The sequence below is a fragment of the Phyllobates terribilis genome, unplaced genomic scaffold, assembly GCF_046119375.1.
Source record: "Phyllobates terribilis strain yellow unplaced genomic scaffold, ASM4611937v1 Scaffold_5__5_contigs__length_657084704, whole genome shotgun sequence".
NCBI classification, from domain to species: Eukaryota; Metazoa; Chordata; class Amphibia; order Anura; family Dendrobatidae; genus Phyllobates; species Phyllobates terribilis.
This window is the reverse complement of record NW_027362765.1, coordinates 60871980-60893259: the sequence shown is the minus strand read 5'-3', so window position 1 is coordinate 60893259 and position 21280 is coordinate 60871980. Positions and strand designations below refer to the sequence as shown.

At 44.1% G+C, this 21280-nt stretch overlaps 1 protein-coding gene and 1 pseudogene across 1 annotated transcript in view; both read right to left on the bottom strand.

Annotated features, from left to right (window-relative positions):
• Window positions 1-21280, bottom strand: part of LOC141272008 (uncharacterized) — a 326760-nt gene that overhangs the window by 162785 nt on the left and 142695 nt on the right. The window lies entirely within an intron of this gene.
• LOC141271453 (uncharacterized) overlaps window positions 1-21280 on the bottom strand; it is a 75759-nt pseudogene that overhangs the window by 2906 nt on the left and 51573 nt on the right.

Below are 21280 nucleotides of genomic sequence, written 5' to 3'. Positions count from 1 at the left end.
AACAAACGGAACGAAAAAAGGTTAAGTGCCTGATATTCACACTTAGTACGGAAAAAGCGCCATGATTACAGACCTATAACCTAAAAAACAATCAATACTAGATAAGATAAAGAGTGAATTTAGCTATCTATATCTTTTATCACACATGTAAAATATAGAGTAACAAAATGGATCACGTGGAAGGAAAAGAAATCATCAGAGGTAAAATAGAATATGTCAGAATGATGGTATAAAAATGAATAAGGGAACCAAAATGATTTTAAGATTTAAAAATACAGACACATAATCAAAGTGTTTAATAAGGGGAAAAATATATTATGTATATTTTACAAACCTTCTACCATCAGAGTGGATGGTAGAAGGTTTGTAAAAAACAGGGTAAGGTTATGTTCACACACGTTGTGTTTTGCTGCGTATTTTGCAGCAGATTTTTATGTAAATTTTCAACTGCGTCTGGCAGTACCAGCAAAGTGTATGAGACACCAGAATTCTCTGTTCACACATGTTGCTTTTTGTTTGCTGAGTATTTTCTGCCTTGCTTGCATATTTGGAAAATAGAGCATGTCACTTCTTTCATCGTTTTTGCAGCGGATTTGCAGCGTTTTTTCACCCATAGGAAGTAATGGGTGGTCAAAAAGACCACAGCAAAACCTGCGTTTTTAACGCAGCTGTTTCCTGCCAGAGAAAAGTTAGCAGCAGAAAAAAAACACAACGTGTGTGAACATAGCCTAATACCGGACATTACAGAAGTCTGCAGTAGATCACCATATAATGTTGTATAGTAATTATCATATGACGAAAGGCTGATAATGTAAACTGACCAGATATGTGGAAGAGATGAAATGTTAGAAGATGTCAAAAGAATAATCATAAATTATTATGTGCACAATCATGACACATGAATAAGAAATACCCATAATAGAGGAGACTTCTCTCTGGGATGGAGACAACCACGATGTGCATTTCTGGCGCTGATTGTTTTTTAGGTTACACTCACCTGTGCGGTTATCTGTAGGATTCTCCTCTTTACACCGCTCATCACCCCTCACATATGCCTCTGTAGTATTAATATAGGTCATAACTTTACCCTGAAAATACATGGAGAAATAGTATGAAATGATTCAGAAGAACAGAAAAGATCATACCTTATCATAACAATCAAAAAATGACAGCAGTAGTTATCACATAGCTGCATGTATAAATCCAACCTGTTGGATTCTAATTCTAACCAGAAGTCTCCATAACCAGAAGATTGTGAGAAGATCCAGACAACATCTAATGTCTATGATCAGCTTTATCCTGTCATCTCCACCAAGTATAAAACATACACTGAATGGTCACATTGTGAGAAGATCCAGACAACATCTAATGTCTATGATCAGCTTTATCCTGTCATCTCCACCAAGTATAAAACATATACTGAATGGCCACATTGTGACAAGATCCAGACAACATCTAATGTCTATGATCAGCTTTATCCTGTCATCTCCACCAAGTATAAAACATACACTGAATGGCCACATTGTGAGAAGATCCAGACAACATCTAATGTCTATGATCAGCTTTATCCTGTCATCTCCACCAAGTATAAAACATACACTGAATGGTCACATTGTGAGAAGATCCAGACAACATCTAATGTCTATGATCAGCTTTATCCTGTCATCTCCACCAAGTATAAAACATACACTGAATGGCCACATTGTGAGAAGATCCAGACAACATCTAATGTCTATGATCAGCTTTATCCTGTCATCTCCACCAAGTATAAGACATACACTGAATGGCCACATTGTGAGAATATCCAGACAACATCTAATGTCTATGATCAGCTTTATCCTGTCATCTCCACCAAGTATAAAACATACACTGAATGGCCACATTGTGAGAATATCCAGACAACATCTAATGTCTATGATCAGCTTTTTCCTGTCATCTCCACCAGATATAAAACATACACTGAATGGCCACATTGTGAGAAGATCCAGACAACATCTAATGTCTATGATCAGCTTTATCCTGTCATCTCTACCAAGTATAAGACATACACTGAATGGCCACATTGTGAGAATATCCAGACAACATCTAATGTCTATGATCAGCTTTTTCCTGTCATCTCCACCAGATATAAAACATACACTGAATGGCCACATTGTGAGAAGATCCAGACAACATCTAATGTCTATGATCAGCTTTATCCTGTCATCTCTACCAAGTATAAGACATACACTGAATGGCCACATTGTGAGAATATCCAGACAACATCTAATGTCTATGATCAGCTTTATCCTGTCATCTCCACCAAGTATAAAACATACACTGAATGGCCACATTGTCAGAATATCCAGACAACATCTAATGTCTATGATCAGCTTTTTCCTGTCATCTCCACCAGATATAAAACATACACTGAATGGCCACATTATTAGAGACAATTCATCTTGCAATATATTCTACTAAATGAAGAAGTAATTCTGCAGGAGGATTGAACCATTCCAAACAGGTTAGCTTCTTGCAGTTGCAGCAATAAGATGGAGAAATTGACATGCTGTGAACAGTCTCTTTTACCTCATCCTAGAGATGATCTATAGGATTAAAATATGAAAAGTATGAAGGCCGGGGAAGAAACAAAAACTCTCTTAATTTTCCTGGAATCAATCCATGACTAGTGGATCATTGTGACATGGTGCATTGTCCTTATACCGCAAGGTAAACAGCTACCAAGAAGCTATGAACTTGGTTGGCCAAATGCTTATGTAAGCCCTAGTGTCAAAACATCCATCCACAGATAAGAAAAGGACCCAGGATGAGCCAAGAAAACATCCCCCGCCATTACTCCACCTCCACCAGCCTGAAATGATGACACATGACATAAAGAATACATGGATGCATGCTGCTTGCATGAAATTCTGACCCACTACTCAGCATGGTGCAACAGAAATCTGGATTCATCTAAACTAGACAATGTTTTCCACTATTCAGTGATATCATTTTTACTGAACTAAGTTTTTTCTACTTCCCTCAGACAATGGTGCCACTGGAACTGTTCACCTGGTGTTATAGCCTACCTGTGCTAAGGATCATTGAGTGTATGCTAACATTTTAGTTGGACACCAATGCTGTATTCAGTTGAAATTTCATTATTGATATCTTCAACTAATCATTACGTAAACAGGATCCCTTTTCATTGTATTTTTTTCCTTGATCACAACATTCTGAGTACTTTTGACAAAAATCTTCTTGAGGTTGGGAGTTTTTCAAAATGTAGGCCTTAGCTAGTTGAAGTGCTCAATCTTCCCAGCCTAATGTGGTTTCACACTGGAAAATTATCACTTAATTTTATATTACCATCAGGGGTCAAAGGTCTAATCTCTATACAAAGTTTCAATTAAGAAAGTGTATAATAATACTGGGGGATAAAACAAAATTGAACACAAGACCTTCACAGCCTTCTACACATCATAGAGGAGATCTCATGACACCTTCTCTCCATCTACCTGAGGATCTTGAGGAACATTCGGATTTTCTTGTTTACAGTCTTGTAGAAGAAGAGGGCGAGGATATCTCTCTGGTGTTGTCCTCTCACTGGATAGAACTGGAGGAAACACATACAGGGACCGAATTCATTATTTACATACAGATAATTATAGGCCGTGTGTATTTAATCCTGTCTATTACCTGGTGATGTGAGGGGCTGGGGAACCTCCATCATGACGTCCTTGTACAGATCTTTGTGTTCTTCTAAATACTCCCACTCCTCCATGGAGAAATAGACAGTGACATCCTGACACCTTATAGGAACCTGCACATACAATGATACCGTCATCCCCCTGATCCCTTCAGAGTGTTACGGTATAATGTCCCAGCATTCTCAGCAGTGTCACCTCTCCAGTCAGCAGCTCAATCATCTTGTAGGTGAGTTCTAGGATCTTCTGGTCATTGATGTCCTCATGTATCAGGGGGTGAGGTGGAGGTCCTGTGATTGGGCTCAGGGGTCTTCCCCATCCCTCAGACACAGGGTCCTGACAGCGCTCACTAGAGGTCTTCTTCACTACTGTGTAATCCTGGTTATGGAGAGACACATTAATAAATCTCACTACAGACATTTCCAGAGTCCTCACCTCTCCAGTTCTGTCCATCTGTTATTCCTAAAGATAAGAATGATGTAATGTGATGTCATCAGAATCTCTCACCTCTCCAGTAAGCCGGAAGAGGATCTCTAGGGTGAGGTGTAAGATCCTCTGCGCCATCTTGTCTCTGTCCCTATCCATCCTTGACAGGTCAATCAGGAAAATTCTCTTATATAGAAGATTTCAGTTGAAAGGATCTGATATTGTAGGGATCTGAATGGGGAAAAGATGACGTTGCAACATCATAAAGATCCCATGTCAGAAATCTCCGGAGCTGTTACCGGCTTCACATGATCACTACATCCAGTCATGGCCCTGTACTGCCCCCGATATAACACAAAATCCAATTACTGGTCACATACAGAGATTTATCACATAATATGTCTAATCCAGCACCAATAACACAGAACCTGAATAGAAAAATATTATTATATCTGAATCTTTGTGCTGTGAGAAGGTCAGTGGGAAAAGACGGGAGGGGACATGTATGTTACTCAGGATGTTAGCCTCAGTGATATGAACCTGGAAAAATGCTTTAGCATACTATGTGCTGAGAGGGGTCAATCGGCCATATTAAGGGCTCGGTTTTTGTAGACAGCTGAAGAGTGGGTGGGAGGCTGTTCACCATATTTCCACCGTCAGATGTGGTCCAGAAACTAAAGGTGAAGCCTTTGGACTCATTCTGTGTTCCGTGTCTCTGGAGATGAGAGCTCCTGAGCTGTGCTCATGTTAAAGAGAGCTGAACCTTGTGTCTCTTCCCTCAGCGAGTGGATCCCCGTAGCCACACAGACTGCACTGTATGTCATCTTGTTTTTCCCATTAAGCCAGAAGGGCCATGTTTGTTTATTTAATTTTGATCTTTAGTTTATGCAGCACATTTTTATTAAACTAGTGGAAGACTTAAACGTAAAGAGTTCCTGTGCTCTGTGAGCAGCAGAGTGAGACGATCTACCACAACTGGTGTTAGAAGTGCGGGCAGTGTTCCCAAGAAACACGTGTGACTACTACAGAAGTGCTCCATGTCCGGGTTGAAAGCGACCGTAAACTAAATAGCAACATCAGACAGCATGGATGAACTGATTAAGCACCTGGTGCAAGCCCAGCAGAGGCAACAGCTGGCACATCAGGAGACAAGTAAGCTGCTTATGCAACAGATCCAGCAACAGCAGCACTTCCAGCATCAGCAGCAGCTCCAGCTACAGCAGCAAGTCCAGCACCGACAACAGCAGCAGCAGCAGATTGAGCTGCTCACAGAGGAGATTCGTGGAAGACCAGCAGCCCCTCCCCAAATTCAAGTGATGACTCATACATCCCGAAGGTGGTAAGACATGCCATGTAAAAGATGAACCCGGGTAATGATTTTGAGACATTTTTAACCGTGTTTGAAAGGGTATCAAACAGGGAGAAGCTGCTGCTGGTGCAGTGGGCGGAGGTGCTGGCCCCCTATCTGGCCTTACAAGACGCACAGGAGTATGCCAATTTAAAAGCTGAGATATTGGCACGCTCAGGAGTGACTGTAGGTCAGAGCAGGCCAACGTTAGCAAAAACAAACACGGCCTTCCCAGCCTAAAAGGATAAACAAAACGTAACGTATGGCACAGTCCCGTGTTGCTAAAGGAAACCATCCGCTTCAGGAACAACACACAGCCTAAGGTTTAGCTTTCCTTCACCTGACAATACAGCTCCAGGCCCACCCCACACCAAATGCTCTGAAAGGCAGGGAATTTATCCTATGAACTCCTTCCTTTCTGCAGGTGTTTAATCACCCTAGCACTAACACGGTAGATTAACCCCTTTGTACACTTCATGAGCTGGAACACTTTTTCTATGTTTATATTACTGGAGCTAACAAACTCAGTGCTACATATCTCCCCTCCAGTACTTTGCTAGTGACTTTGTCAAAAGGTGTAAAGTGCTAGACCTGGCCCATTCTCATATCTTGGGTGGGCATATGGGTGTAGACAAAACCCAAGAGAGAGCACGTCAAAGGTTCTACTGGTCTGGATATCACCAACTATTGTTAACTATTGCCAGTCCTGTCCCACCTGTCAACTAATTGCTCCAGTCTCTCACTTCTGCAGTCCCTTGTGCCATTACTGTTATGATCTGCAACATGTACTAAGGAAAGATAGGGGAAAGCTGTCCCTACAGTAAGACTAAGCTGAATCCCTACGATGTAGAGGGCAGCCTGTTCCTAGCGAACAGACCCGCCTTAGTCCTCGGCTATTCTGAACGAAGACCTATATCATTAAGGGAGGGGTCCCTAAAAGAACTAAGGACTGGGACAAAAATGGGACACCTCCTAAACAGAGAAGTTGTTGCAGAACACAAAAAGACAAACTGACAAAAATGTACTAGAGGTCCAGAAGGACCAAGCAAACTGACAGAGAAAGGCACAGAAGCACCAGGCTAGAGAAACAGTCAAACACTGAAGTCCAGCACAGCCATAAGGGCGGAGCTGGAATATAAAGGCAGATGGTCACGTGACCGCAAAACACAAGATGGAAAAAACAAACAGGAGGGTTCTAACAATTACCCACTATAGAGGTCCCATTTGTCTGAATTGGCATGGATCTTGTCGGACCCCTAGTTAAGTCCGCTAGACCTGGTGGTCATGGACTACGCAACACGGTACCACTGAGAAACTCCTCTGCCAGGGGTATAGCCCGAGAGCTAGTCCATATTTTTTCAATGATGAGCCTGCTAAAGGAGATCCTGATGGACCAAGGATCTCCTTTCATGTCCAAAGTGATGAAGGAGTTGTGTAAGGCTCTCTAGATTACACAACTCAGGTCGTGGGTGTACTATCCGCAGATGGATGGCATGGTGGAGAGGTTCAACAAGACCCTAAAGTCCATGCTCAAGAAGGTCGTTTACAAGGATGGCCGAGACTTTGATTGCCTATTCCTGAATCTGCTGCTTTCTGCGGGCGGGGGGTTATGCTGGCGTTTTCACCGTTTGAGCTGTTGTATGGCTGGCACCATCGGAGACTTCTGGATATTGAAAAGGATACCTGGGAAGCAGAGGTTACACCCCACCAGAGCATGTGGCCCAGATGAAAGAAAGGATAGCGAAGGCGATGCTGATTGTGAGAGAGCGCCCCCTTCAAGCACAAGAGGCCCAGGCAAGAGTCTATAATCGGTCGGCAAAACTGAGACAGTTTAGCCCTGGAGATTGATTGTTAATTCTGATTCCCCTTGTCGAAAATAAATTTCTGGCCAAGTGGTGGGCCATATGAAGAAGTGGTCGAAAAGTTGGGTGACGTCTACAAGGTCCACCAGCCTGGGAGAAGAAAATCCTACCAGGTGTACAACGTCAACCTGCTTAAGCCATGTCGAGACAGGGAACCGGTGGAAGCTACGTGCCCTGGGGGCCAATCCCGAAGCCAAGGTCGAGGATGTCACAGTGGCAGAGACACTATCACTGGCCCAGAAACAACAGTGCCAATAATTGCTGCAGCGGAACCGAGACCTGTTTTCAGAGTTGCCAGATGACAATGAACTCATGAACTCATTGAGAGGCTAGGGTCAGCCAGACACATCACTACCCTTAACCTAATGAAAGGGTACTGGCAAATTCTCTTGTCCCAAAGTGACAATGAGAAGATGGCCTTCTCTACACCTGATGGTTGCTTTTAATACACTAGAATGCCTTTTGGGCTGCATGGAGTCCCAGCCACCTTCCAGAGGACCATGGACCGGATCTTAGCCCCTCACAAGAAGTACACCGCAGCTTACCTGGATGATATTGTGATCTTCAGCCAGGATTGGGAAAGTCATCCTGCAGAAGGTCCAGGCGGTACTGGATGCGCGGAGGAAGGTGGGGTTTATCATAAATCCAAATAAGTGCACCATGGGAAAGGAGGAGGCAAAAGACTCAGGCTACATCATCAGAAGAGGCGAAATAAAGCTTCAAGTGAACAAAGTAGAGGTGATTAAAAACTGGCCACAACCGATCTCCAAGAAACAGGTTAGGGGGTTTTGGGAATTGTGGGATACTACTGGTAATTTATCCAGAATTTAGTCATGATAGCCGCACCCCTGACCGGCCTCCTGAAGGGCACAAAGACATTGATGGCCAAGTGGTCTTCCAAAGCGGAGACGCGCATTCCAAGAGTGACATGTGTAAACAGCCGGTCTTGGTCACACCTGACTTCAGTAAGGAGTTGGTCCAGACAGACGTCTCAAAGGTCAGTGAGGAAAAGGAAGTCAGAGATCAACTGCAGCCATGACTTCCTCTTCATGTTGAATTCGTACGAAGGCGGGGACAGTGGCGCCAGCACTGATTGGGCCCCAAGCTCATGTGTCACAACAACTGCACGAGAGCCCGGGACCGTGAGTGCCAACACTGCTGGAACGGCGAGTGAGGAGAGTATGGGCTTTTTTTATTTTATATAGGCTAAACATTTAGATCAAGAAGTTGTCCTAGTAGTGGACAATCCCTTTAAAAAAACACACAAAATAAAGAACAAAAAATATTACACCAATAAATACACATATTTATGTAAAAACAAAAGTAAAAAAGTACACAAATTTTGTATTGATGCGTCCAGAATAATGACCACAGTTAATCCCTACAGTGAACGCTGGAAAAAGTGGAATAAAACGCGATCAAAAAGACCACTGTAAATAAAAATGGTATCGCTGAAAACTTCATCTTGTCCGCAAAAAACAAGCCGCCATACAGCTCTACAGCTCCATCAGTGGAGAAAAAAAAAGTTATTGCTCTAAGTATGTAGTGATGATGCAAAAACAATATTTTTTCTATAAAATTGTTTTTATTGTGTAGAAAGGGCAAAACATAAAAAATGATAAAAATGTGGTATCACCTTTACCACACGGTGAACAGCATAAAAAAACAACCTCTGAGTTGCTTGTTTTTGGTCATTCTGCCTCCCAAAAATCAGAACAGAAGGCGATCAAAAAATGTTATGTGCCTTAAAATGGTACCAATAAAAACGTTGACTCGTCCCACAAAAAACAAGCCCTCACGTGACTCTTTCAGTAGAAATATAGAAAAATAATAGCTCTCAAAATATGGCAATGCAAAAACTTGTTTTTGTAAAACATAAAGGGTTTTTTAGTGTGTGATAGCAGCCAAACATAAAAAAGCTGATATAAATCTTAAATTGCTGTAATTGCCAAAGAATAAAATAATCTAATCACATATTCTGCATGAGGAACGGCGTACAAAATAATAAAATCAATTCTTGACCTGCTGTTGATTTGTTCATTCTGCCTCCCAAACATCGCAGTAAGGCTCGGCTCACATTTATCCTGGGCTATAAGCTGAGCGCTTACACCGAGGTTTCTGTGTAAATCTCTGAAATACGTGATTCAGACGAAACCTCCAGCAGAAGATTCCCTGTAATGAGACAGGTGGAGACACTGTGGACTCTGCCAGGCCTATGATCCGGTGATGCCCATCTTTTTACGTCAAAAGTGCAGTCCGCCACAGTTTTGTGCACCTCTTAAATGCCGGATACCCCCGAATAGAAGCCACACATAGTCCAGAGTATCTCTGCTGCCTCATTAGTGAAAGGATCCCTCGGGGGTTTCATCTGAATCATATATTTTGTAGATTTAAATGGAAATTCTGATGTAAGTGCTCAGCGTAGAGCACCGCATAAATGCGATCAAAAATATTTTGTACCCCAAAATGCCACCAATAACAGCTTCTACGCAATCCACAAAAAAACAACTCCTCACTGAGGTTCGTTATCTGTTAACAGAAATAAAGGGGGTGTCCACATGACAGGTAGTACAAGGAAACAGGAAAAAAATTCCAAGTGCGGTGAAATTGCAAAAAAAAATGCAATACCACAGATGTTTTGTTTTTATTTTTTATACCACGTTCACTGAATGCGAAAACTGACCTGACATTCTTATTCTCCAGGTCATTTCGAGTTTGTAGATACTAAACATGTATAGGTTCTTTTTTATTTAAGTGGTGAAAAAAAATCCAAAGTTTGCTTAAAAAAAAAAATGGCGCCATTTTCCAAGTCCCGTAGCGTCTCCATTTTTTGGGATCTGGGGCCGGGTGAGGGCTTATTTTTTGCGCGCCGAGCTCAAGTTTTTATCGATACCATTTTGGTGTAGATCCGATGTATTGATCGCCCGTAATTGCATTTTATTGCAATGTTGCGGCGACCAAAAAACTTAATTCTGGCGTTTAGAATTTTTTGTTCTTGTTACGCCGTTTACCGATCGGATTAATTCTTTTTTATATTGATAGATCGGACGATTCTGGACGCGGCGATACCAAATATGTGTATGTATTTTTTTATTATTATTATTTTATTTTGAATGGGGGAAAAGGGGGGTGATTTAAACTTTTATATTTTTTTAATTTTTTTTTTATATTTTTAAAAACATTTTTTTCACTTTTTGCTTGCTTCTATAATCTCCATAGGAGACTAGAAGCAGCAACTGTCCGATCGCCTCTGCTACATAGAGGTGATGAGCAGATCACCTCTATGTAGCAAAAATGCTCCTGTACTATGAGCGCGGACCACTAGGTGGCACACATCGTAATCTTTACATGACAACCACTGGAGTCTTCTGCAGTTCCAGGGTTGTCATGCCGACCCATCGGTGACCCGCGATCACATGACGGGGTCACCGATGGGCGGAGTAAGTGACGCACTTCCGGCGCAGCGCTGTTAAATGCCGCTGTCAGAGATTGACAGCGGCATTTAGCATGTTAACAGCCGCGGGTGGATCACGATTCCACCCGCGGCTGTTGCGGGCACATGTCAGCTGTAAGAATCAACTGACATGTGCCCGGTTCAATGTGGGCTCAGCGCCGGAGCCCATGCTGAACCAGGGGTGATGGCCTCCAGGGGTGATGGCCTGGGGCGTACTGATATGCCCCAGGCTGTAAAGGGGTTAAAAACATCCTCAGAATCACTGGGCTACGCTGAAGCGTTCCAGAGTTATTACCACATAAAGTGACACTGGTCAGATTGTAAAACTAACGCTTGGTCCTTAAGGGGTTAATATTGCTTGATAGTGACAACATGGAGCGGGCGACGGCCATAATGGAGACTGTACAGTAACAGAGCAGCGAGCGACGTCAGGAGGGAAGTGACCCAATCTAATCCAATACAGACAGACCCTGATATAGAGACACAGACGGGAACACGTTCTGTCTCCTGGAATGTGACCGCAGCACTGAGGGGGTTAATAGTAATGGGGGATCTCCACATACCTCCACCTGCAGAGCCGCCACCACATATATGGCTGTTCTGTGCGCACAGGACCTGTGATGAGGTCACAGGAGGGGAGGAGTCAGGGGTCACATGATCAGGGGCCTCAGTGGATGCAGGACTCTGCTGTGCTGGTTGTCATGGTGCTGGATGAGGTGATGGTTATGTGTGGGGTCAGGAGGGGTTTACAGTGTGGATGTAGCAGAGCCGCGTGTGTACGAGGTGTACGGAGCGGAGCCGCGTGTGTACGAGGTGTACGGAGCGGAGCCGCGCGTGTGTACGAGGTGTACGGAGCGGAGCCGCGTGTGTACGAGGTGTACGGAGCGGAGCCACGTGTGTACGAGGTGTACGGAGCGGAGCCGCGTGTGTACGAGGTGTACGGAGCGGAGCCACGTGTGTACGGAGCGGAGCCGCGTGTGTACGAGGTGTACGGAGCGGAGCCGCGTGTGTACGAGGTGTACGGAGCAGAGCCGCGCGAGTACAAGGTGTACGGATTGGAGCCGCGTGTGTACGAGGTGTACGGAGCGGAGCCGCGCGAGTACAAGGTGTACGGATTGGAGCCGCGCGTGTACGAGGTGTACGGAGCGGAGCCGTGTGTGTACGAGGTGTTCGGAGCAGAGCCGCGCATGTACGAGGTGTACGGAGCGGAGCCGCGCGTGTACGAGGTGTACGGAGCGGAGCCACGCGTGTACGAGGTGTACGGAGCGGAGCCGCGTGTGTACGAGGTGTACGGAGCGGAGCCGCGTGTGTACGAGGTGTACGGAGCGGAGCCGCGTGTGTACGAGGTGTACGGAGCGGAGCCGCGCGAGTACAAGGTGTACGGATTGGAGCCGCGCGTGTACGAGGTATACGGATTGGAGCCGCGCGTGTACGAGGTGTACGGAGCGGAGCCGTGTGTGTACGAGGTGTTCGGAGCAGAGCCGCGCATGTACGAGGTGTACGGAGCGGAGCCGCGCGTGTACGAGGTGTACGGAGCGGAGCCACGCGTGTACGAGGTGTACGGAGCGGAGCCGCGTGTGTACAAGGTGTACGGAGCGGAGTCGTGTGTGTATGGCATGTACTGAGCGGAGCTGTGTACTATGTACACATGGGGATAGACCTGTCAATCATCTGGAGTGGGATGAATCTATCCGGGGGCCACACTGGATTATTCAGGTCTCTGTATCGTCTCCGTCCTTCTTTTCAGTCTATGATTTCTCTGAAACACCAGAGCATATCGCGCAGTCAGGCTCAGATTCCTGCTGCTCGGGGTTCAGGAAATACTGTATGAATTTATAGCGTTTCTGTCGTTTTCACTGAATAATAATGATTTTAATAAACTTTCAAATATTCTTTAGAAATGAAATATGAAAGAAAACCTTTCAAAAACTTTCCGGAAGATGTCTCTCTATGCTGTTTCTGAACCAGACAATGTGCTCATTGTCAGGGTATGGCCACGTTAACACGTTCAGTATTTGGTCAGTATTTTATATCAGTATTTGTAAGACAAAATTATAAGTGGAACATGAGGGAGGAAAAGTATAATAGAACCACTTCTGCATTTTTCACCCACTCCTGGTTTTGGCTTAAAATACTGATGTAAAATACTGAATATGGCTTAACTCTGTATTCAGTTCCACAGAAACTCAATCCGGCTTTGTACGGGTGGGGGCGGAGCCTACACAGCGTGCGCGCTCCTGGCTGAATCCCATGTACTGTTTGTTGGTGCAGTGGTCGGTTTTCGGCACAGTTGTTGGTGGTCAGCACACAGCTCCTCTGCCCTGTCAGATGATTGTCCTGTGTGGTCAGCAACAAATTCATAGATATCTGTCTTTTAGGATGGGTATGTGTCCTGTCTTAAAATGTTTTTCTTGCAAAAATAGGATTTGTACTCTTTATTTATACACTGCTCAAAAAAATAAAGGGAACACTCAAATAACACATCCTAGATCTGAATGAATGAAATATTCTCATTGAGTACTTTGTTCTGTACAAAACTGAATGTGCTGACAACAAAATCACACAAAAATCATCAATGGAAATCAAATTTATTAACTAATGGAGGCCTGGATTTGGAGTCACCCCCAAAATTAAAATGGAAAAACACACTACAGGCTGATCCAACTTTGTCCTTAAAACAAGTCAAAATGAGTGTGTGTGGCCTCCACGTACCTGTATGACCTCCCTACAACGCCAGGACATGTTCCTGATGAGATTGCGGATGGTCTCCTGTGGGATCTCCTCCCAGACCTGGACTAAAGCATCCGCCAACTCCTGGCCAGTCTGTGGTGCAACGTGACGTTGGTGAATGGAGCGAGACATGATGTCCCAGATGTGCTCAATCGGATTCTGGTCTGGGAAACGGGCGGGCCAGTCCATAGCTTCAATGCCTTCATCTTGCAGGAACTGCTGACACACTCCAGCCACATGAGGTCTGGCATTGTGCTGCATTAGGAGGAACCCAGGGTCAACCACACCAGCATATGGTCTCACAAGGGGTCTGAGGATCTCATCTCGGTACCTAATGGCAGTCAGGCTACCTCTGGTAAGCACATGGAGGGCTGTGCGGCCCTCCAAAGAAATGCCACCCCACACCATTACTGACCCACTGCCAAACCGGTCATGCTGAAGGATGTTTCAGGCAGCAGATCGCTCTCCACGGCATCTCCAGACTCTGTCACGTCTGTCACATATGCTCAGTGTGAACCTGTTTTCATCTGTGAAGTGCACAGGGCGCCAGGGCCGACTTTGTCAATCCTGGTGTTCTGTGGCTAATGCCAAGCGTCCTGCACGGTGTTGGGCTGTGAGCACAACCCCCATCTGTGGACGTCGGGCCCTCATACCACCCTCATGGAGTCGGTTTCTAACCGTTTGTGCAGACACAAGCACATTTGTGGCCTGCTGGAGGTCATTTTGCAGGGCTCTGGCAGTGCTCCTCCTGTTCCTCCTTGCACAAAGGCGGAGGTAGCAGTCCTGCTGCAGGGTTTTTGCCCTCCTACGGCCCCCTCCACGTCTCCTGGTGTACTGGCCTGTCTCCTGGTAGTGCCTCCAGTCTCTGGACACTATGCTGACAGACACAGCAAACCTTCTTGCCACAGCTCGCATTGATGTGCCATCCTGGATGAGCTGCACTACCTGAGCAACTTCTGTGGGTTGTAGAGTCTGTCTCATGCTACCATGAGTGTGAAAGCACAACCAACATTCAAAAGTGACCAAAACATCAGCCAGAAAGCATTGGTACTGGGATGTGGTCTGTGGTCCCCACCTGCACAACCACTCCTTTATTGAGTATGTCTTGATAATTGCCAATAATTTCCATCTATTGTCTATTCCATTTGCACAACAGCATGTGAAATTGATTGTCAATCAGTGTTGCATCCTAAGTGGACAGTTTGATTTCACAGAAGTTTGATTTACTTGGAGTTATATTCTGTTGTTTAAGTGTTCCATTTATTTTTTTGAGCAGTGTACATGGTATAAATAATAATAATAATCTTTTTATTTATATAGCGCCAACATATTCCGCAGCACTTAACAATTCAGACAATTTACAGACATTATTGCCCCTGTCCCCATTGGGGCTCACAATCTACATTGTGAGCGAAATACGCTCTCTTCTATGCCTTCCGAACTCCAAATTAATAAGATTTGTTTTACGAGCGCTCGGGAAATCAATACAGCACAGCCTTGTATGGTGTACAAGAAAAGACTTCTGCTTTATTAACACATGTGGCACTTTAAATAGGGTCAGAGACAAAGGAATAGTTCCCTCTGACCTATGAACCAATAGTAACCTTAGGGGAGTGACTAGAAATGTGAAACCTCCCTGCCCATCAGTGTTACTTGATCACCATTACACAGAAGTTACAAGACAAGATGGATACCACATGCTCAAAATGGATTCTGTTCTCTCACAACATTCCCTATCAGTATGTCTTTCGAGAATTTGTGAACGCTTCTGTGGTGTGTTAAACTCAGCTTGCTTAATGCGAGAGGTTTTAATTGATTCCATATCATGACAATAGAAGGTAAAGGAAAGAAGAAGGGGATACAAAAAAGAGAGAGAAAAAAAAAATTCTTTCCAAATCAGACAATGTGATTTTCAGGATTTGTTTTATAATTTTGTCTCTCATAGTTGAGGTATACCCATGATATCAATAACATGCCTCTCTCAACTTTTTAAGTGGGAGAACTTGCACAATTGGTGGCTGACTAAATACTTTTTTCCCCCACTGTATATAACTAGAGAGGATGGTATATAATAAGGGAAGGTGTTATACATAATAAAAGATGAAACTATATAACTAAGGATGGTGCTATACATAATAAGTGAGTACACTATATACTAAGGGACTGTGCTATACATAATAAGTGAGTACACTGTATACTAAGGAACTGTGCTATACATAATAAGGCTACATTTTTGCATCTGTGTGCTGCCCGCTTTTACAGACGCATTGAGCATGTCCTATTCTGATCCTCAAAATCAGAACAGGACATTCTCTGACCCTCACAGATCTCATTCTCAGATCTGTGATTTTCCACATTTCACACAAATGTGAGAATGCAGCCTAAGGGATTTTACAGGTAACATTATCACTCCAAGTCACACAGCGCAGATACAGAATAATATTTACATCAAGTCACTTACCGCTGATTTGAATATTGTCGGTTTCTGCTGTTTCTTCTCCATCTGGTCAGACTTTCATGTCGACATCTCACAACCATGACTCGTCTTGTCACGATGATCTCCAACCTAGAAAATAACAAGGTCACATATATTCTATTAGCCACTTAGTAATCAAAATATAAAGTGATAAGCAGCACTGTGCCTCCCATTAACTATAATCTCCACTGGCCAATAATATAAATTATTCAGTCTCTGTGACTCTCCCCAATTAACTGTAAGGCTACGTGCACACAGAAAATATACAAGGCTTTACAGTGCAAGCAAAGTTAAACTCCCATCATTGCTCTCTCCCAGCACCCCCGTCATTGCTCTATCCCAGCAACCCCCGTAATTGCTCTCTCCCAGCAACCCCTGTCATTGCTCTCACCAGCCCCATCATTGCTCTCTCCATCCCCACCATCCCCATTATTGCTCTCCCCGTCCTCAACATTGCTCCCCCATTCCCACCATCTGCATCATTGCTCTCCCCATTCCCACCATCTCCATCATTGCTCTCCCCAGCCCCATCATTTCTCTCCAAAACCCCATCATTGCTCTCCCCAGCCTTGCTCTTCCCAGCCCCATCATTGCTCTCCCCAACCCCATCATTGCTATTCCCAGCCCCATCATTGCTCTCCCCCACCTCCTCTCATTCTCCTGTTCCTCTCACCATCCCCATCATTGCTCTCCCCATCCTCATCATTGCTCTCCCCATCTCCACCATCCCCATCATTGCTCTCCCCATCGCCACCATCCCCATCATTGCTCTCCCCATCCCCATCATTGCTCTCCCCTACCTCCCTTCATTTTCCTCTTCCTCTCCCCAGAGTTTCAATATAAAAAAAAAACACAACTTACATCTCAGCCCGCTCCACTGCAGCATCTTCATTGCCGGCAACTTTCTCTCTAACCCAGGGACGCGCTGCATGATGATGTCATCAAGCTGCGCGTGTCTGTGTCAGGGAGGAAGTGCCGGGCAGGAAGCAGAGGACGGATCCCTCCAGCTCAGGTGACAATGTCCTCCTGTCAGCAGCATAGCTGGAGGGATCGCTCCCTCTATGATGAGGGCAATCTGGTCATGGGCCCCCCGGAGCCTTGGGCTCTGAGAAGCAGGCCTCAATATTAGCCGCCCGGCAAGGGCCCCCCTGCACCGCTGGGCCCCGATGCAGTTGCACCGGCGGTATGTCTGCCCCTGGGTGAAATGGAGATGGTTGAGATCCCCAATGCTGAAGTGAGAGCTAGTATATCACCAGGCTAAATGGAGGACTTGCAAAGTTCCACAATGTCGAAGTTGCAGGAGAAAAGGAAACCCCAGGAGGACAGTGGCATGTAAAAGTTTGGGCACCCCTGATCAAAGTTACTCTTTCTGTGAACAGTTAAGCAAGTTGAAGTTGAAATAATCTCTGAAAGGCCTAAAGTTAAAAATGACACATTTTGTTTGTTTTTTTATTAAAAAAATTGTAATTTTTTACATTTGAAAAATTACAAAAATGAAAATGGGCTGATGCAAAAATTTGGGCACCCTTGGGGATTTGTGTGCTTAGATAACTTTGACCAAGTTTCAGATTTTAATTAGCCTGTTAGGGTTATGGCTTGTTCACTATCATCGTTAGGAAAGGCCAGGTAATGCAAATTTCCCAGCTTCATAAAAACCCAGCCTCCTCTAACTTTGTGCCAAAAAACAGCAGCCATGGCTTCTTCTAAGCAGCTGCCTAGCACTCTGAAAATGAAAATGGTGGAGGTCCACAAAGCAGGAGAAGGCTATAACAAGATACCAAAGCGTTTTCAAGTTGCCCTTTCCTCAGTTTGAAATGTAATTAAGAAATGACAGTTAACAGGAACAGTGGAGGTCAAGATAATGTATGGAAGACCAAGCAAAATTTCAGTGAGAGCTGCTCGTGGGATTGCTAGAGAGGCAAATCAGAACCCCCTTCCTTTGACTGCAAAAGACTTTCAGAAAGATTTAACAGACTCTGGAGTTGTGGTACATTGTTCTACTGTTCAGAGACACCTACACAAATGTGGCCTTCATGGAAGAGTCGTCAGAAGAAAACGTCTCATGTGTCCTCACCATAAAATTCAGTGTCAGAAGTATGCAAAAGAACACCTAAACAAGCCTGATGCATTTTGTAAACAAGTCCTGTGGACCGATGAGGCTAAAATAGAACTCTTTGTCCACAATGATCAAAGGTATGTGTGTAGAAAAAAGAGCATGGAATTTCAGGAAAAGAACATCTTGTCAAGCATTAAGCATGTGGATGGATCAATCATGCTTTGGGGTTGTGTTGCAGCCAATGGCACGGGGAACATATCACTGGTAAAGGGAAGAATTGATTCAATAAAATTTCAACAAATTCTTGATGCAAACATAACACCTTCTGTAAAAATTCTGAAGTTGAAAAGAGGATTGTTTCTACAGAAGGATAATGATCCTAAACACGTCAAAATCCACAATGGACTATCTCAAAAGGTGCAAGCTGAAGATTTTACAATGGTCGTTACAGTCTCCTAATCTGGACACAATTGAAAATCTGTGGCTAGACCTCAGTGCATGCAAGATGACCCAGGAATCTCACAGAACTGGAAGAATTTTCCAAGGAAGAATGATTGAAAATCCCTCAAACAAGAATTGAAAGACTCTCGGCTGCCTACAAAAAACGTTTATAAGCTGTGATACTTTCAAAAGGGAGCCCTAACCATGCATTGGCCATTAAACTTTTGCACTGGCCTATTTTCCTTTTTGTAATTTTTAAAATGTAAAAGGTTTTTTAGAGATCATTTCATCTTCAACTTGCTTAACTGTTCACAATAAAAGGTCGCTCACACTTGCGAATAAATTGGACCAATGCAATCCGATAAAAAATTTGATTCCCTGGAGCAAACTGAGTGCTTTTAACTCCCAGGCAAGTGTGTGTCAATCAGAAGCAGGAGGGAGGTCGCCGCTGGGTTCTAAAGGAAGAAGGATTAAGAAGGCGTCTGTAATGCCAAATGCAGTGACCTTCTACATCCAGATCCAGAGCGATTGTCTATTACACCAGACACACCCATAACACTATCCTTCATCAGAGAGAGCAGAAATCCACGTCTACCGTAGATGTCTCTCCATGATGAAAGGTTACATTTTTTTACTGGATAATACAGTTCAAATCAATATAAGCCCTTGGGGGTGGTATAGAATTTCCTTGAACACACAGTATGATCAGCAGAATAACTGCCACTTGTCTAAACCCCATCACCCTGTTTCTCTTTTGGACATTGGTTTCTTCACTAAGCTTGAGACGAGTCCTCTCCTTTTAAGGGGACCCTCCCTTGTAGTCAGAATTTTGCCTCCAGAATTGGTGGTGATTCCGTATGTGTCCCTTAACTCTACCCGTCCCCACCTGGGGACCTTTTAAGAGTTTGCAGTGAGAAAAGTGAATCCACGGGTTCTTCTTTTTACCACAGTTGGAGTGGTTAGTAACACTTGCGATGGTCCTTCCTCATCTGGGATCCTGCCAATGTCTCTTTTTAATCAGGACTCAATCTCCAGATTTCACTATTAATCCTTGAGGAACGGGTTGTCCTGGAATAGAAATAGAGATCTCCTTGTTTATTAGCATCTTTGTCATAACATTCAGCTAAAGTTTGGTCAGCTTCCTCATCATGCCTTACAAATGGTCTGAGCTGGAGCATAACATATAGTCTGCCACACATCATTCTGAATGACCAGTGGGAGGCATAAAACCCAGTTTTTCCCTGTATCTTTTATAGTTTTCCTGAGTTTTTTTTTAATATATCTCATTATGTCTTTCTACCAGCCCTGCCAACTGAGGATGATATGCACAGTGATTTTTCAGCTCTATTTTAAAACTTTGTCCAACAGCTGTAATGATTATATTTACAAAATATGGATCATGATCGCTATATATGCTCTCAGGTATGCCAAATCTTGGCATGATTTCTTTCACTATTGCATTTTCCACTGTCTCAGTATCGGGGCTGAGACAGGGCTTCTCTATCCGTACTCAGGGGTAGATCCATAGCTTCCTGTCACTGGGACCCAAGACTCCCTTGGACACGTACTGAAAGTTTCCCTGTCGTTGTCAAGTAGATTTTTGTCAAACTCTATTTTAACCTAGCACCACTGGAGGAGTCTTTTCTCATGTGCCGAAAGTTACTTTCACCTTTAGCTAAGTCATTACCCCTGCAGGCACACTAGCCCACTCTGTATCCCTCATGTGCTGAGAATTACTCTCACTTTTAGCGAACTCTGTATTTGGCTCTGTGCCATAAGTGTACATTGTGTCTTCAGGTACTAGGGACATAATTTGAGGAACATCTAAAGAGAAATCAATGAGTATATAAGAGAGGGACCAGGAGACCACGGTGTCTAGTTTCACAAACTCCTGCACTGGTTAGAAGTACTTCACCATTTTATTAAACAGTGCAAATGTTTTCATTGTTAGCAGCGCAAGGGTTAATCTGTTCAGTTGAAGCTCCTGGAGCTTTCCTACGTGGATTGTCTCAACTGGTCAGTGTTGGCCACTCCCCTCTGCTATATATGGTTGTCTCTGGCACTTAGGGACTGCCAGTGTTAGTTCTTACTACGTGGTTCTGTAGTTGGAGGTGTAGTTCATGGTTGGAGTTGGCGTTTTGGAGATTTGTTCAGGAGATAGTTGCTTTGAGTTTTGTTTGTGTACACATCCCTATCCTCTCCTATTTGGTTTCTCCTTCTTTTAACTCCCCTGTGTCCCATTCTGTTTTTTGGTGTGTGTATTTTGTATGGTTGGTATTTTCATTTATACCTGTCTGTCTTCCCTTTTTTGTTAGGTTAGTGTGTTCCTATACACTTCAACTTCCCACTACCCTAGGTGGGGGAGGAACAGATAAGGGTTGATATGAGCATAGCAAGACATGTGAGCCTGGCGTCTCCACCTTCAGGAGTAATCTGGGGGACATGGATAAACTACGGCACCCCTCGTTTTAAGGATATGATTAGCATCCATAGTCCCAACACCATCGTGACATTAACACTGGCCCATACCTTTCTTGATCCATAATGGATCCGGTGGCTGCTTTGGCAGGGCAACTGCAGAAACTCAGCCTAGAGGTGGCAGACTTAGGCACCGTTGTTTTGCACCACCTAAACACCTCAGGTTCTCTGGCAGCCCCTGGTGAAGCCCAAGATCGCCCTGCTTGATAGTTTTTTTGGGCGTTATGATAGGTTTGTTGTTTTCAGGGAGGCCTGTAAATTCTATTTTAAATTACGTCCTCCTCAAGTACCAAGGAGTAAAGGGTGGGGATCGTAATTTCTCT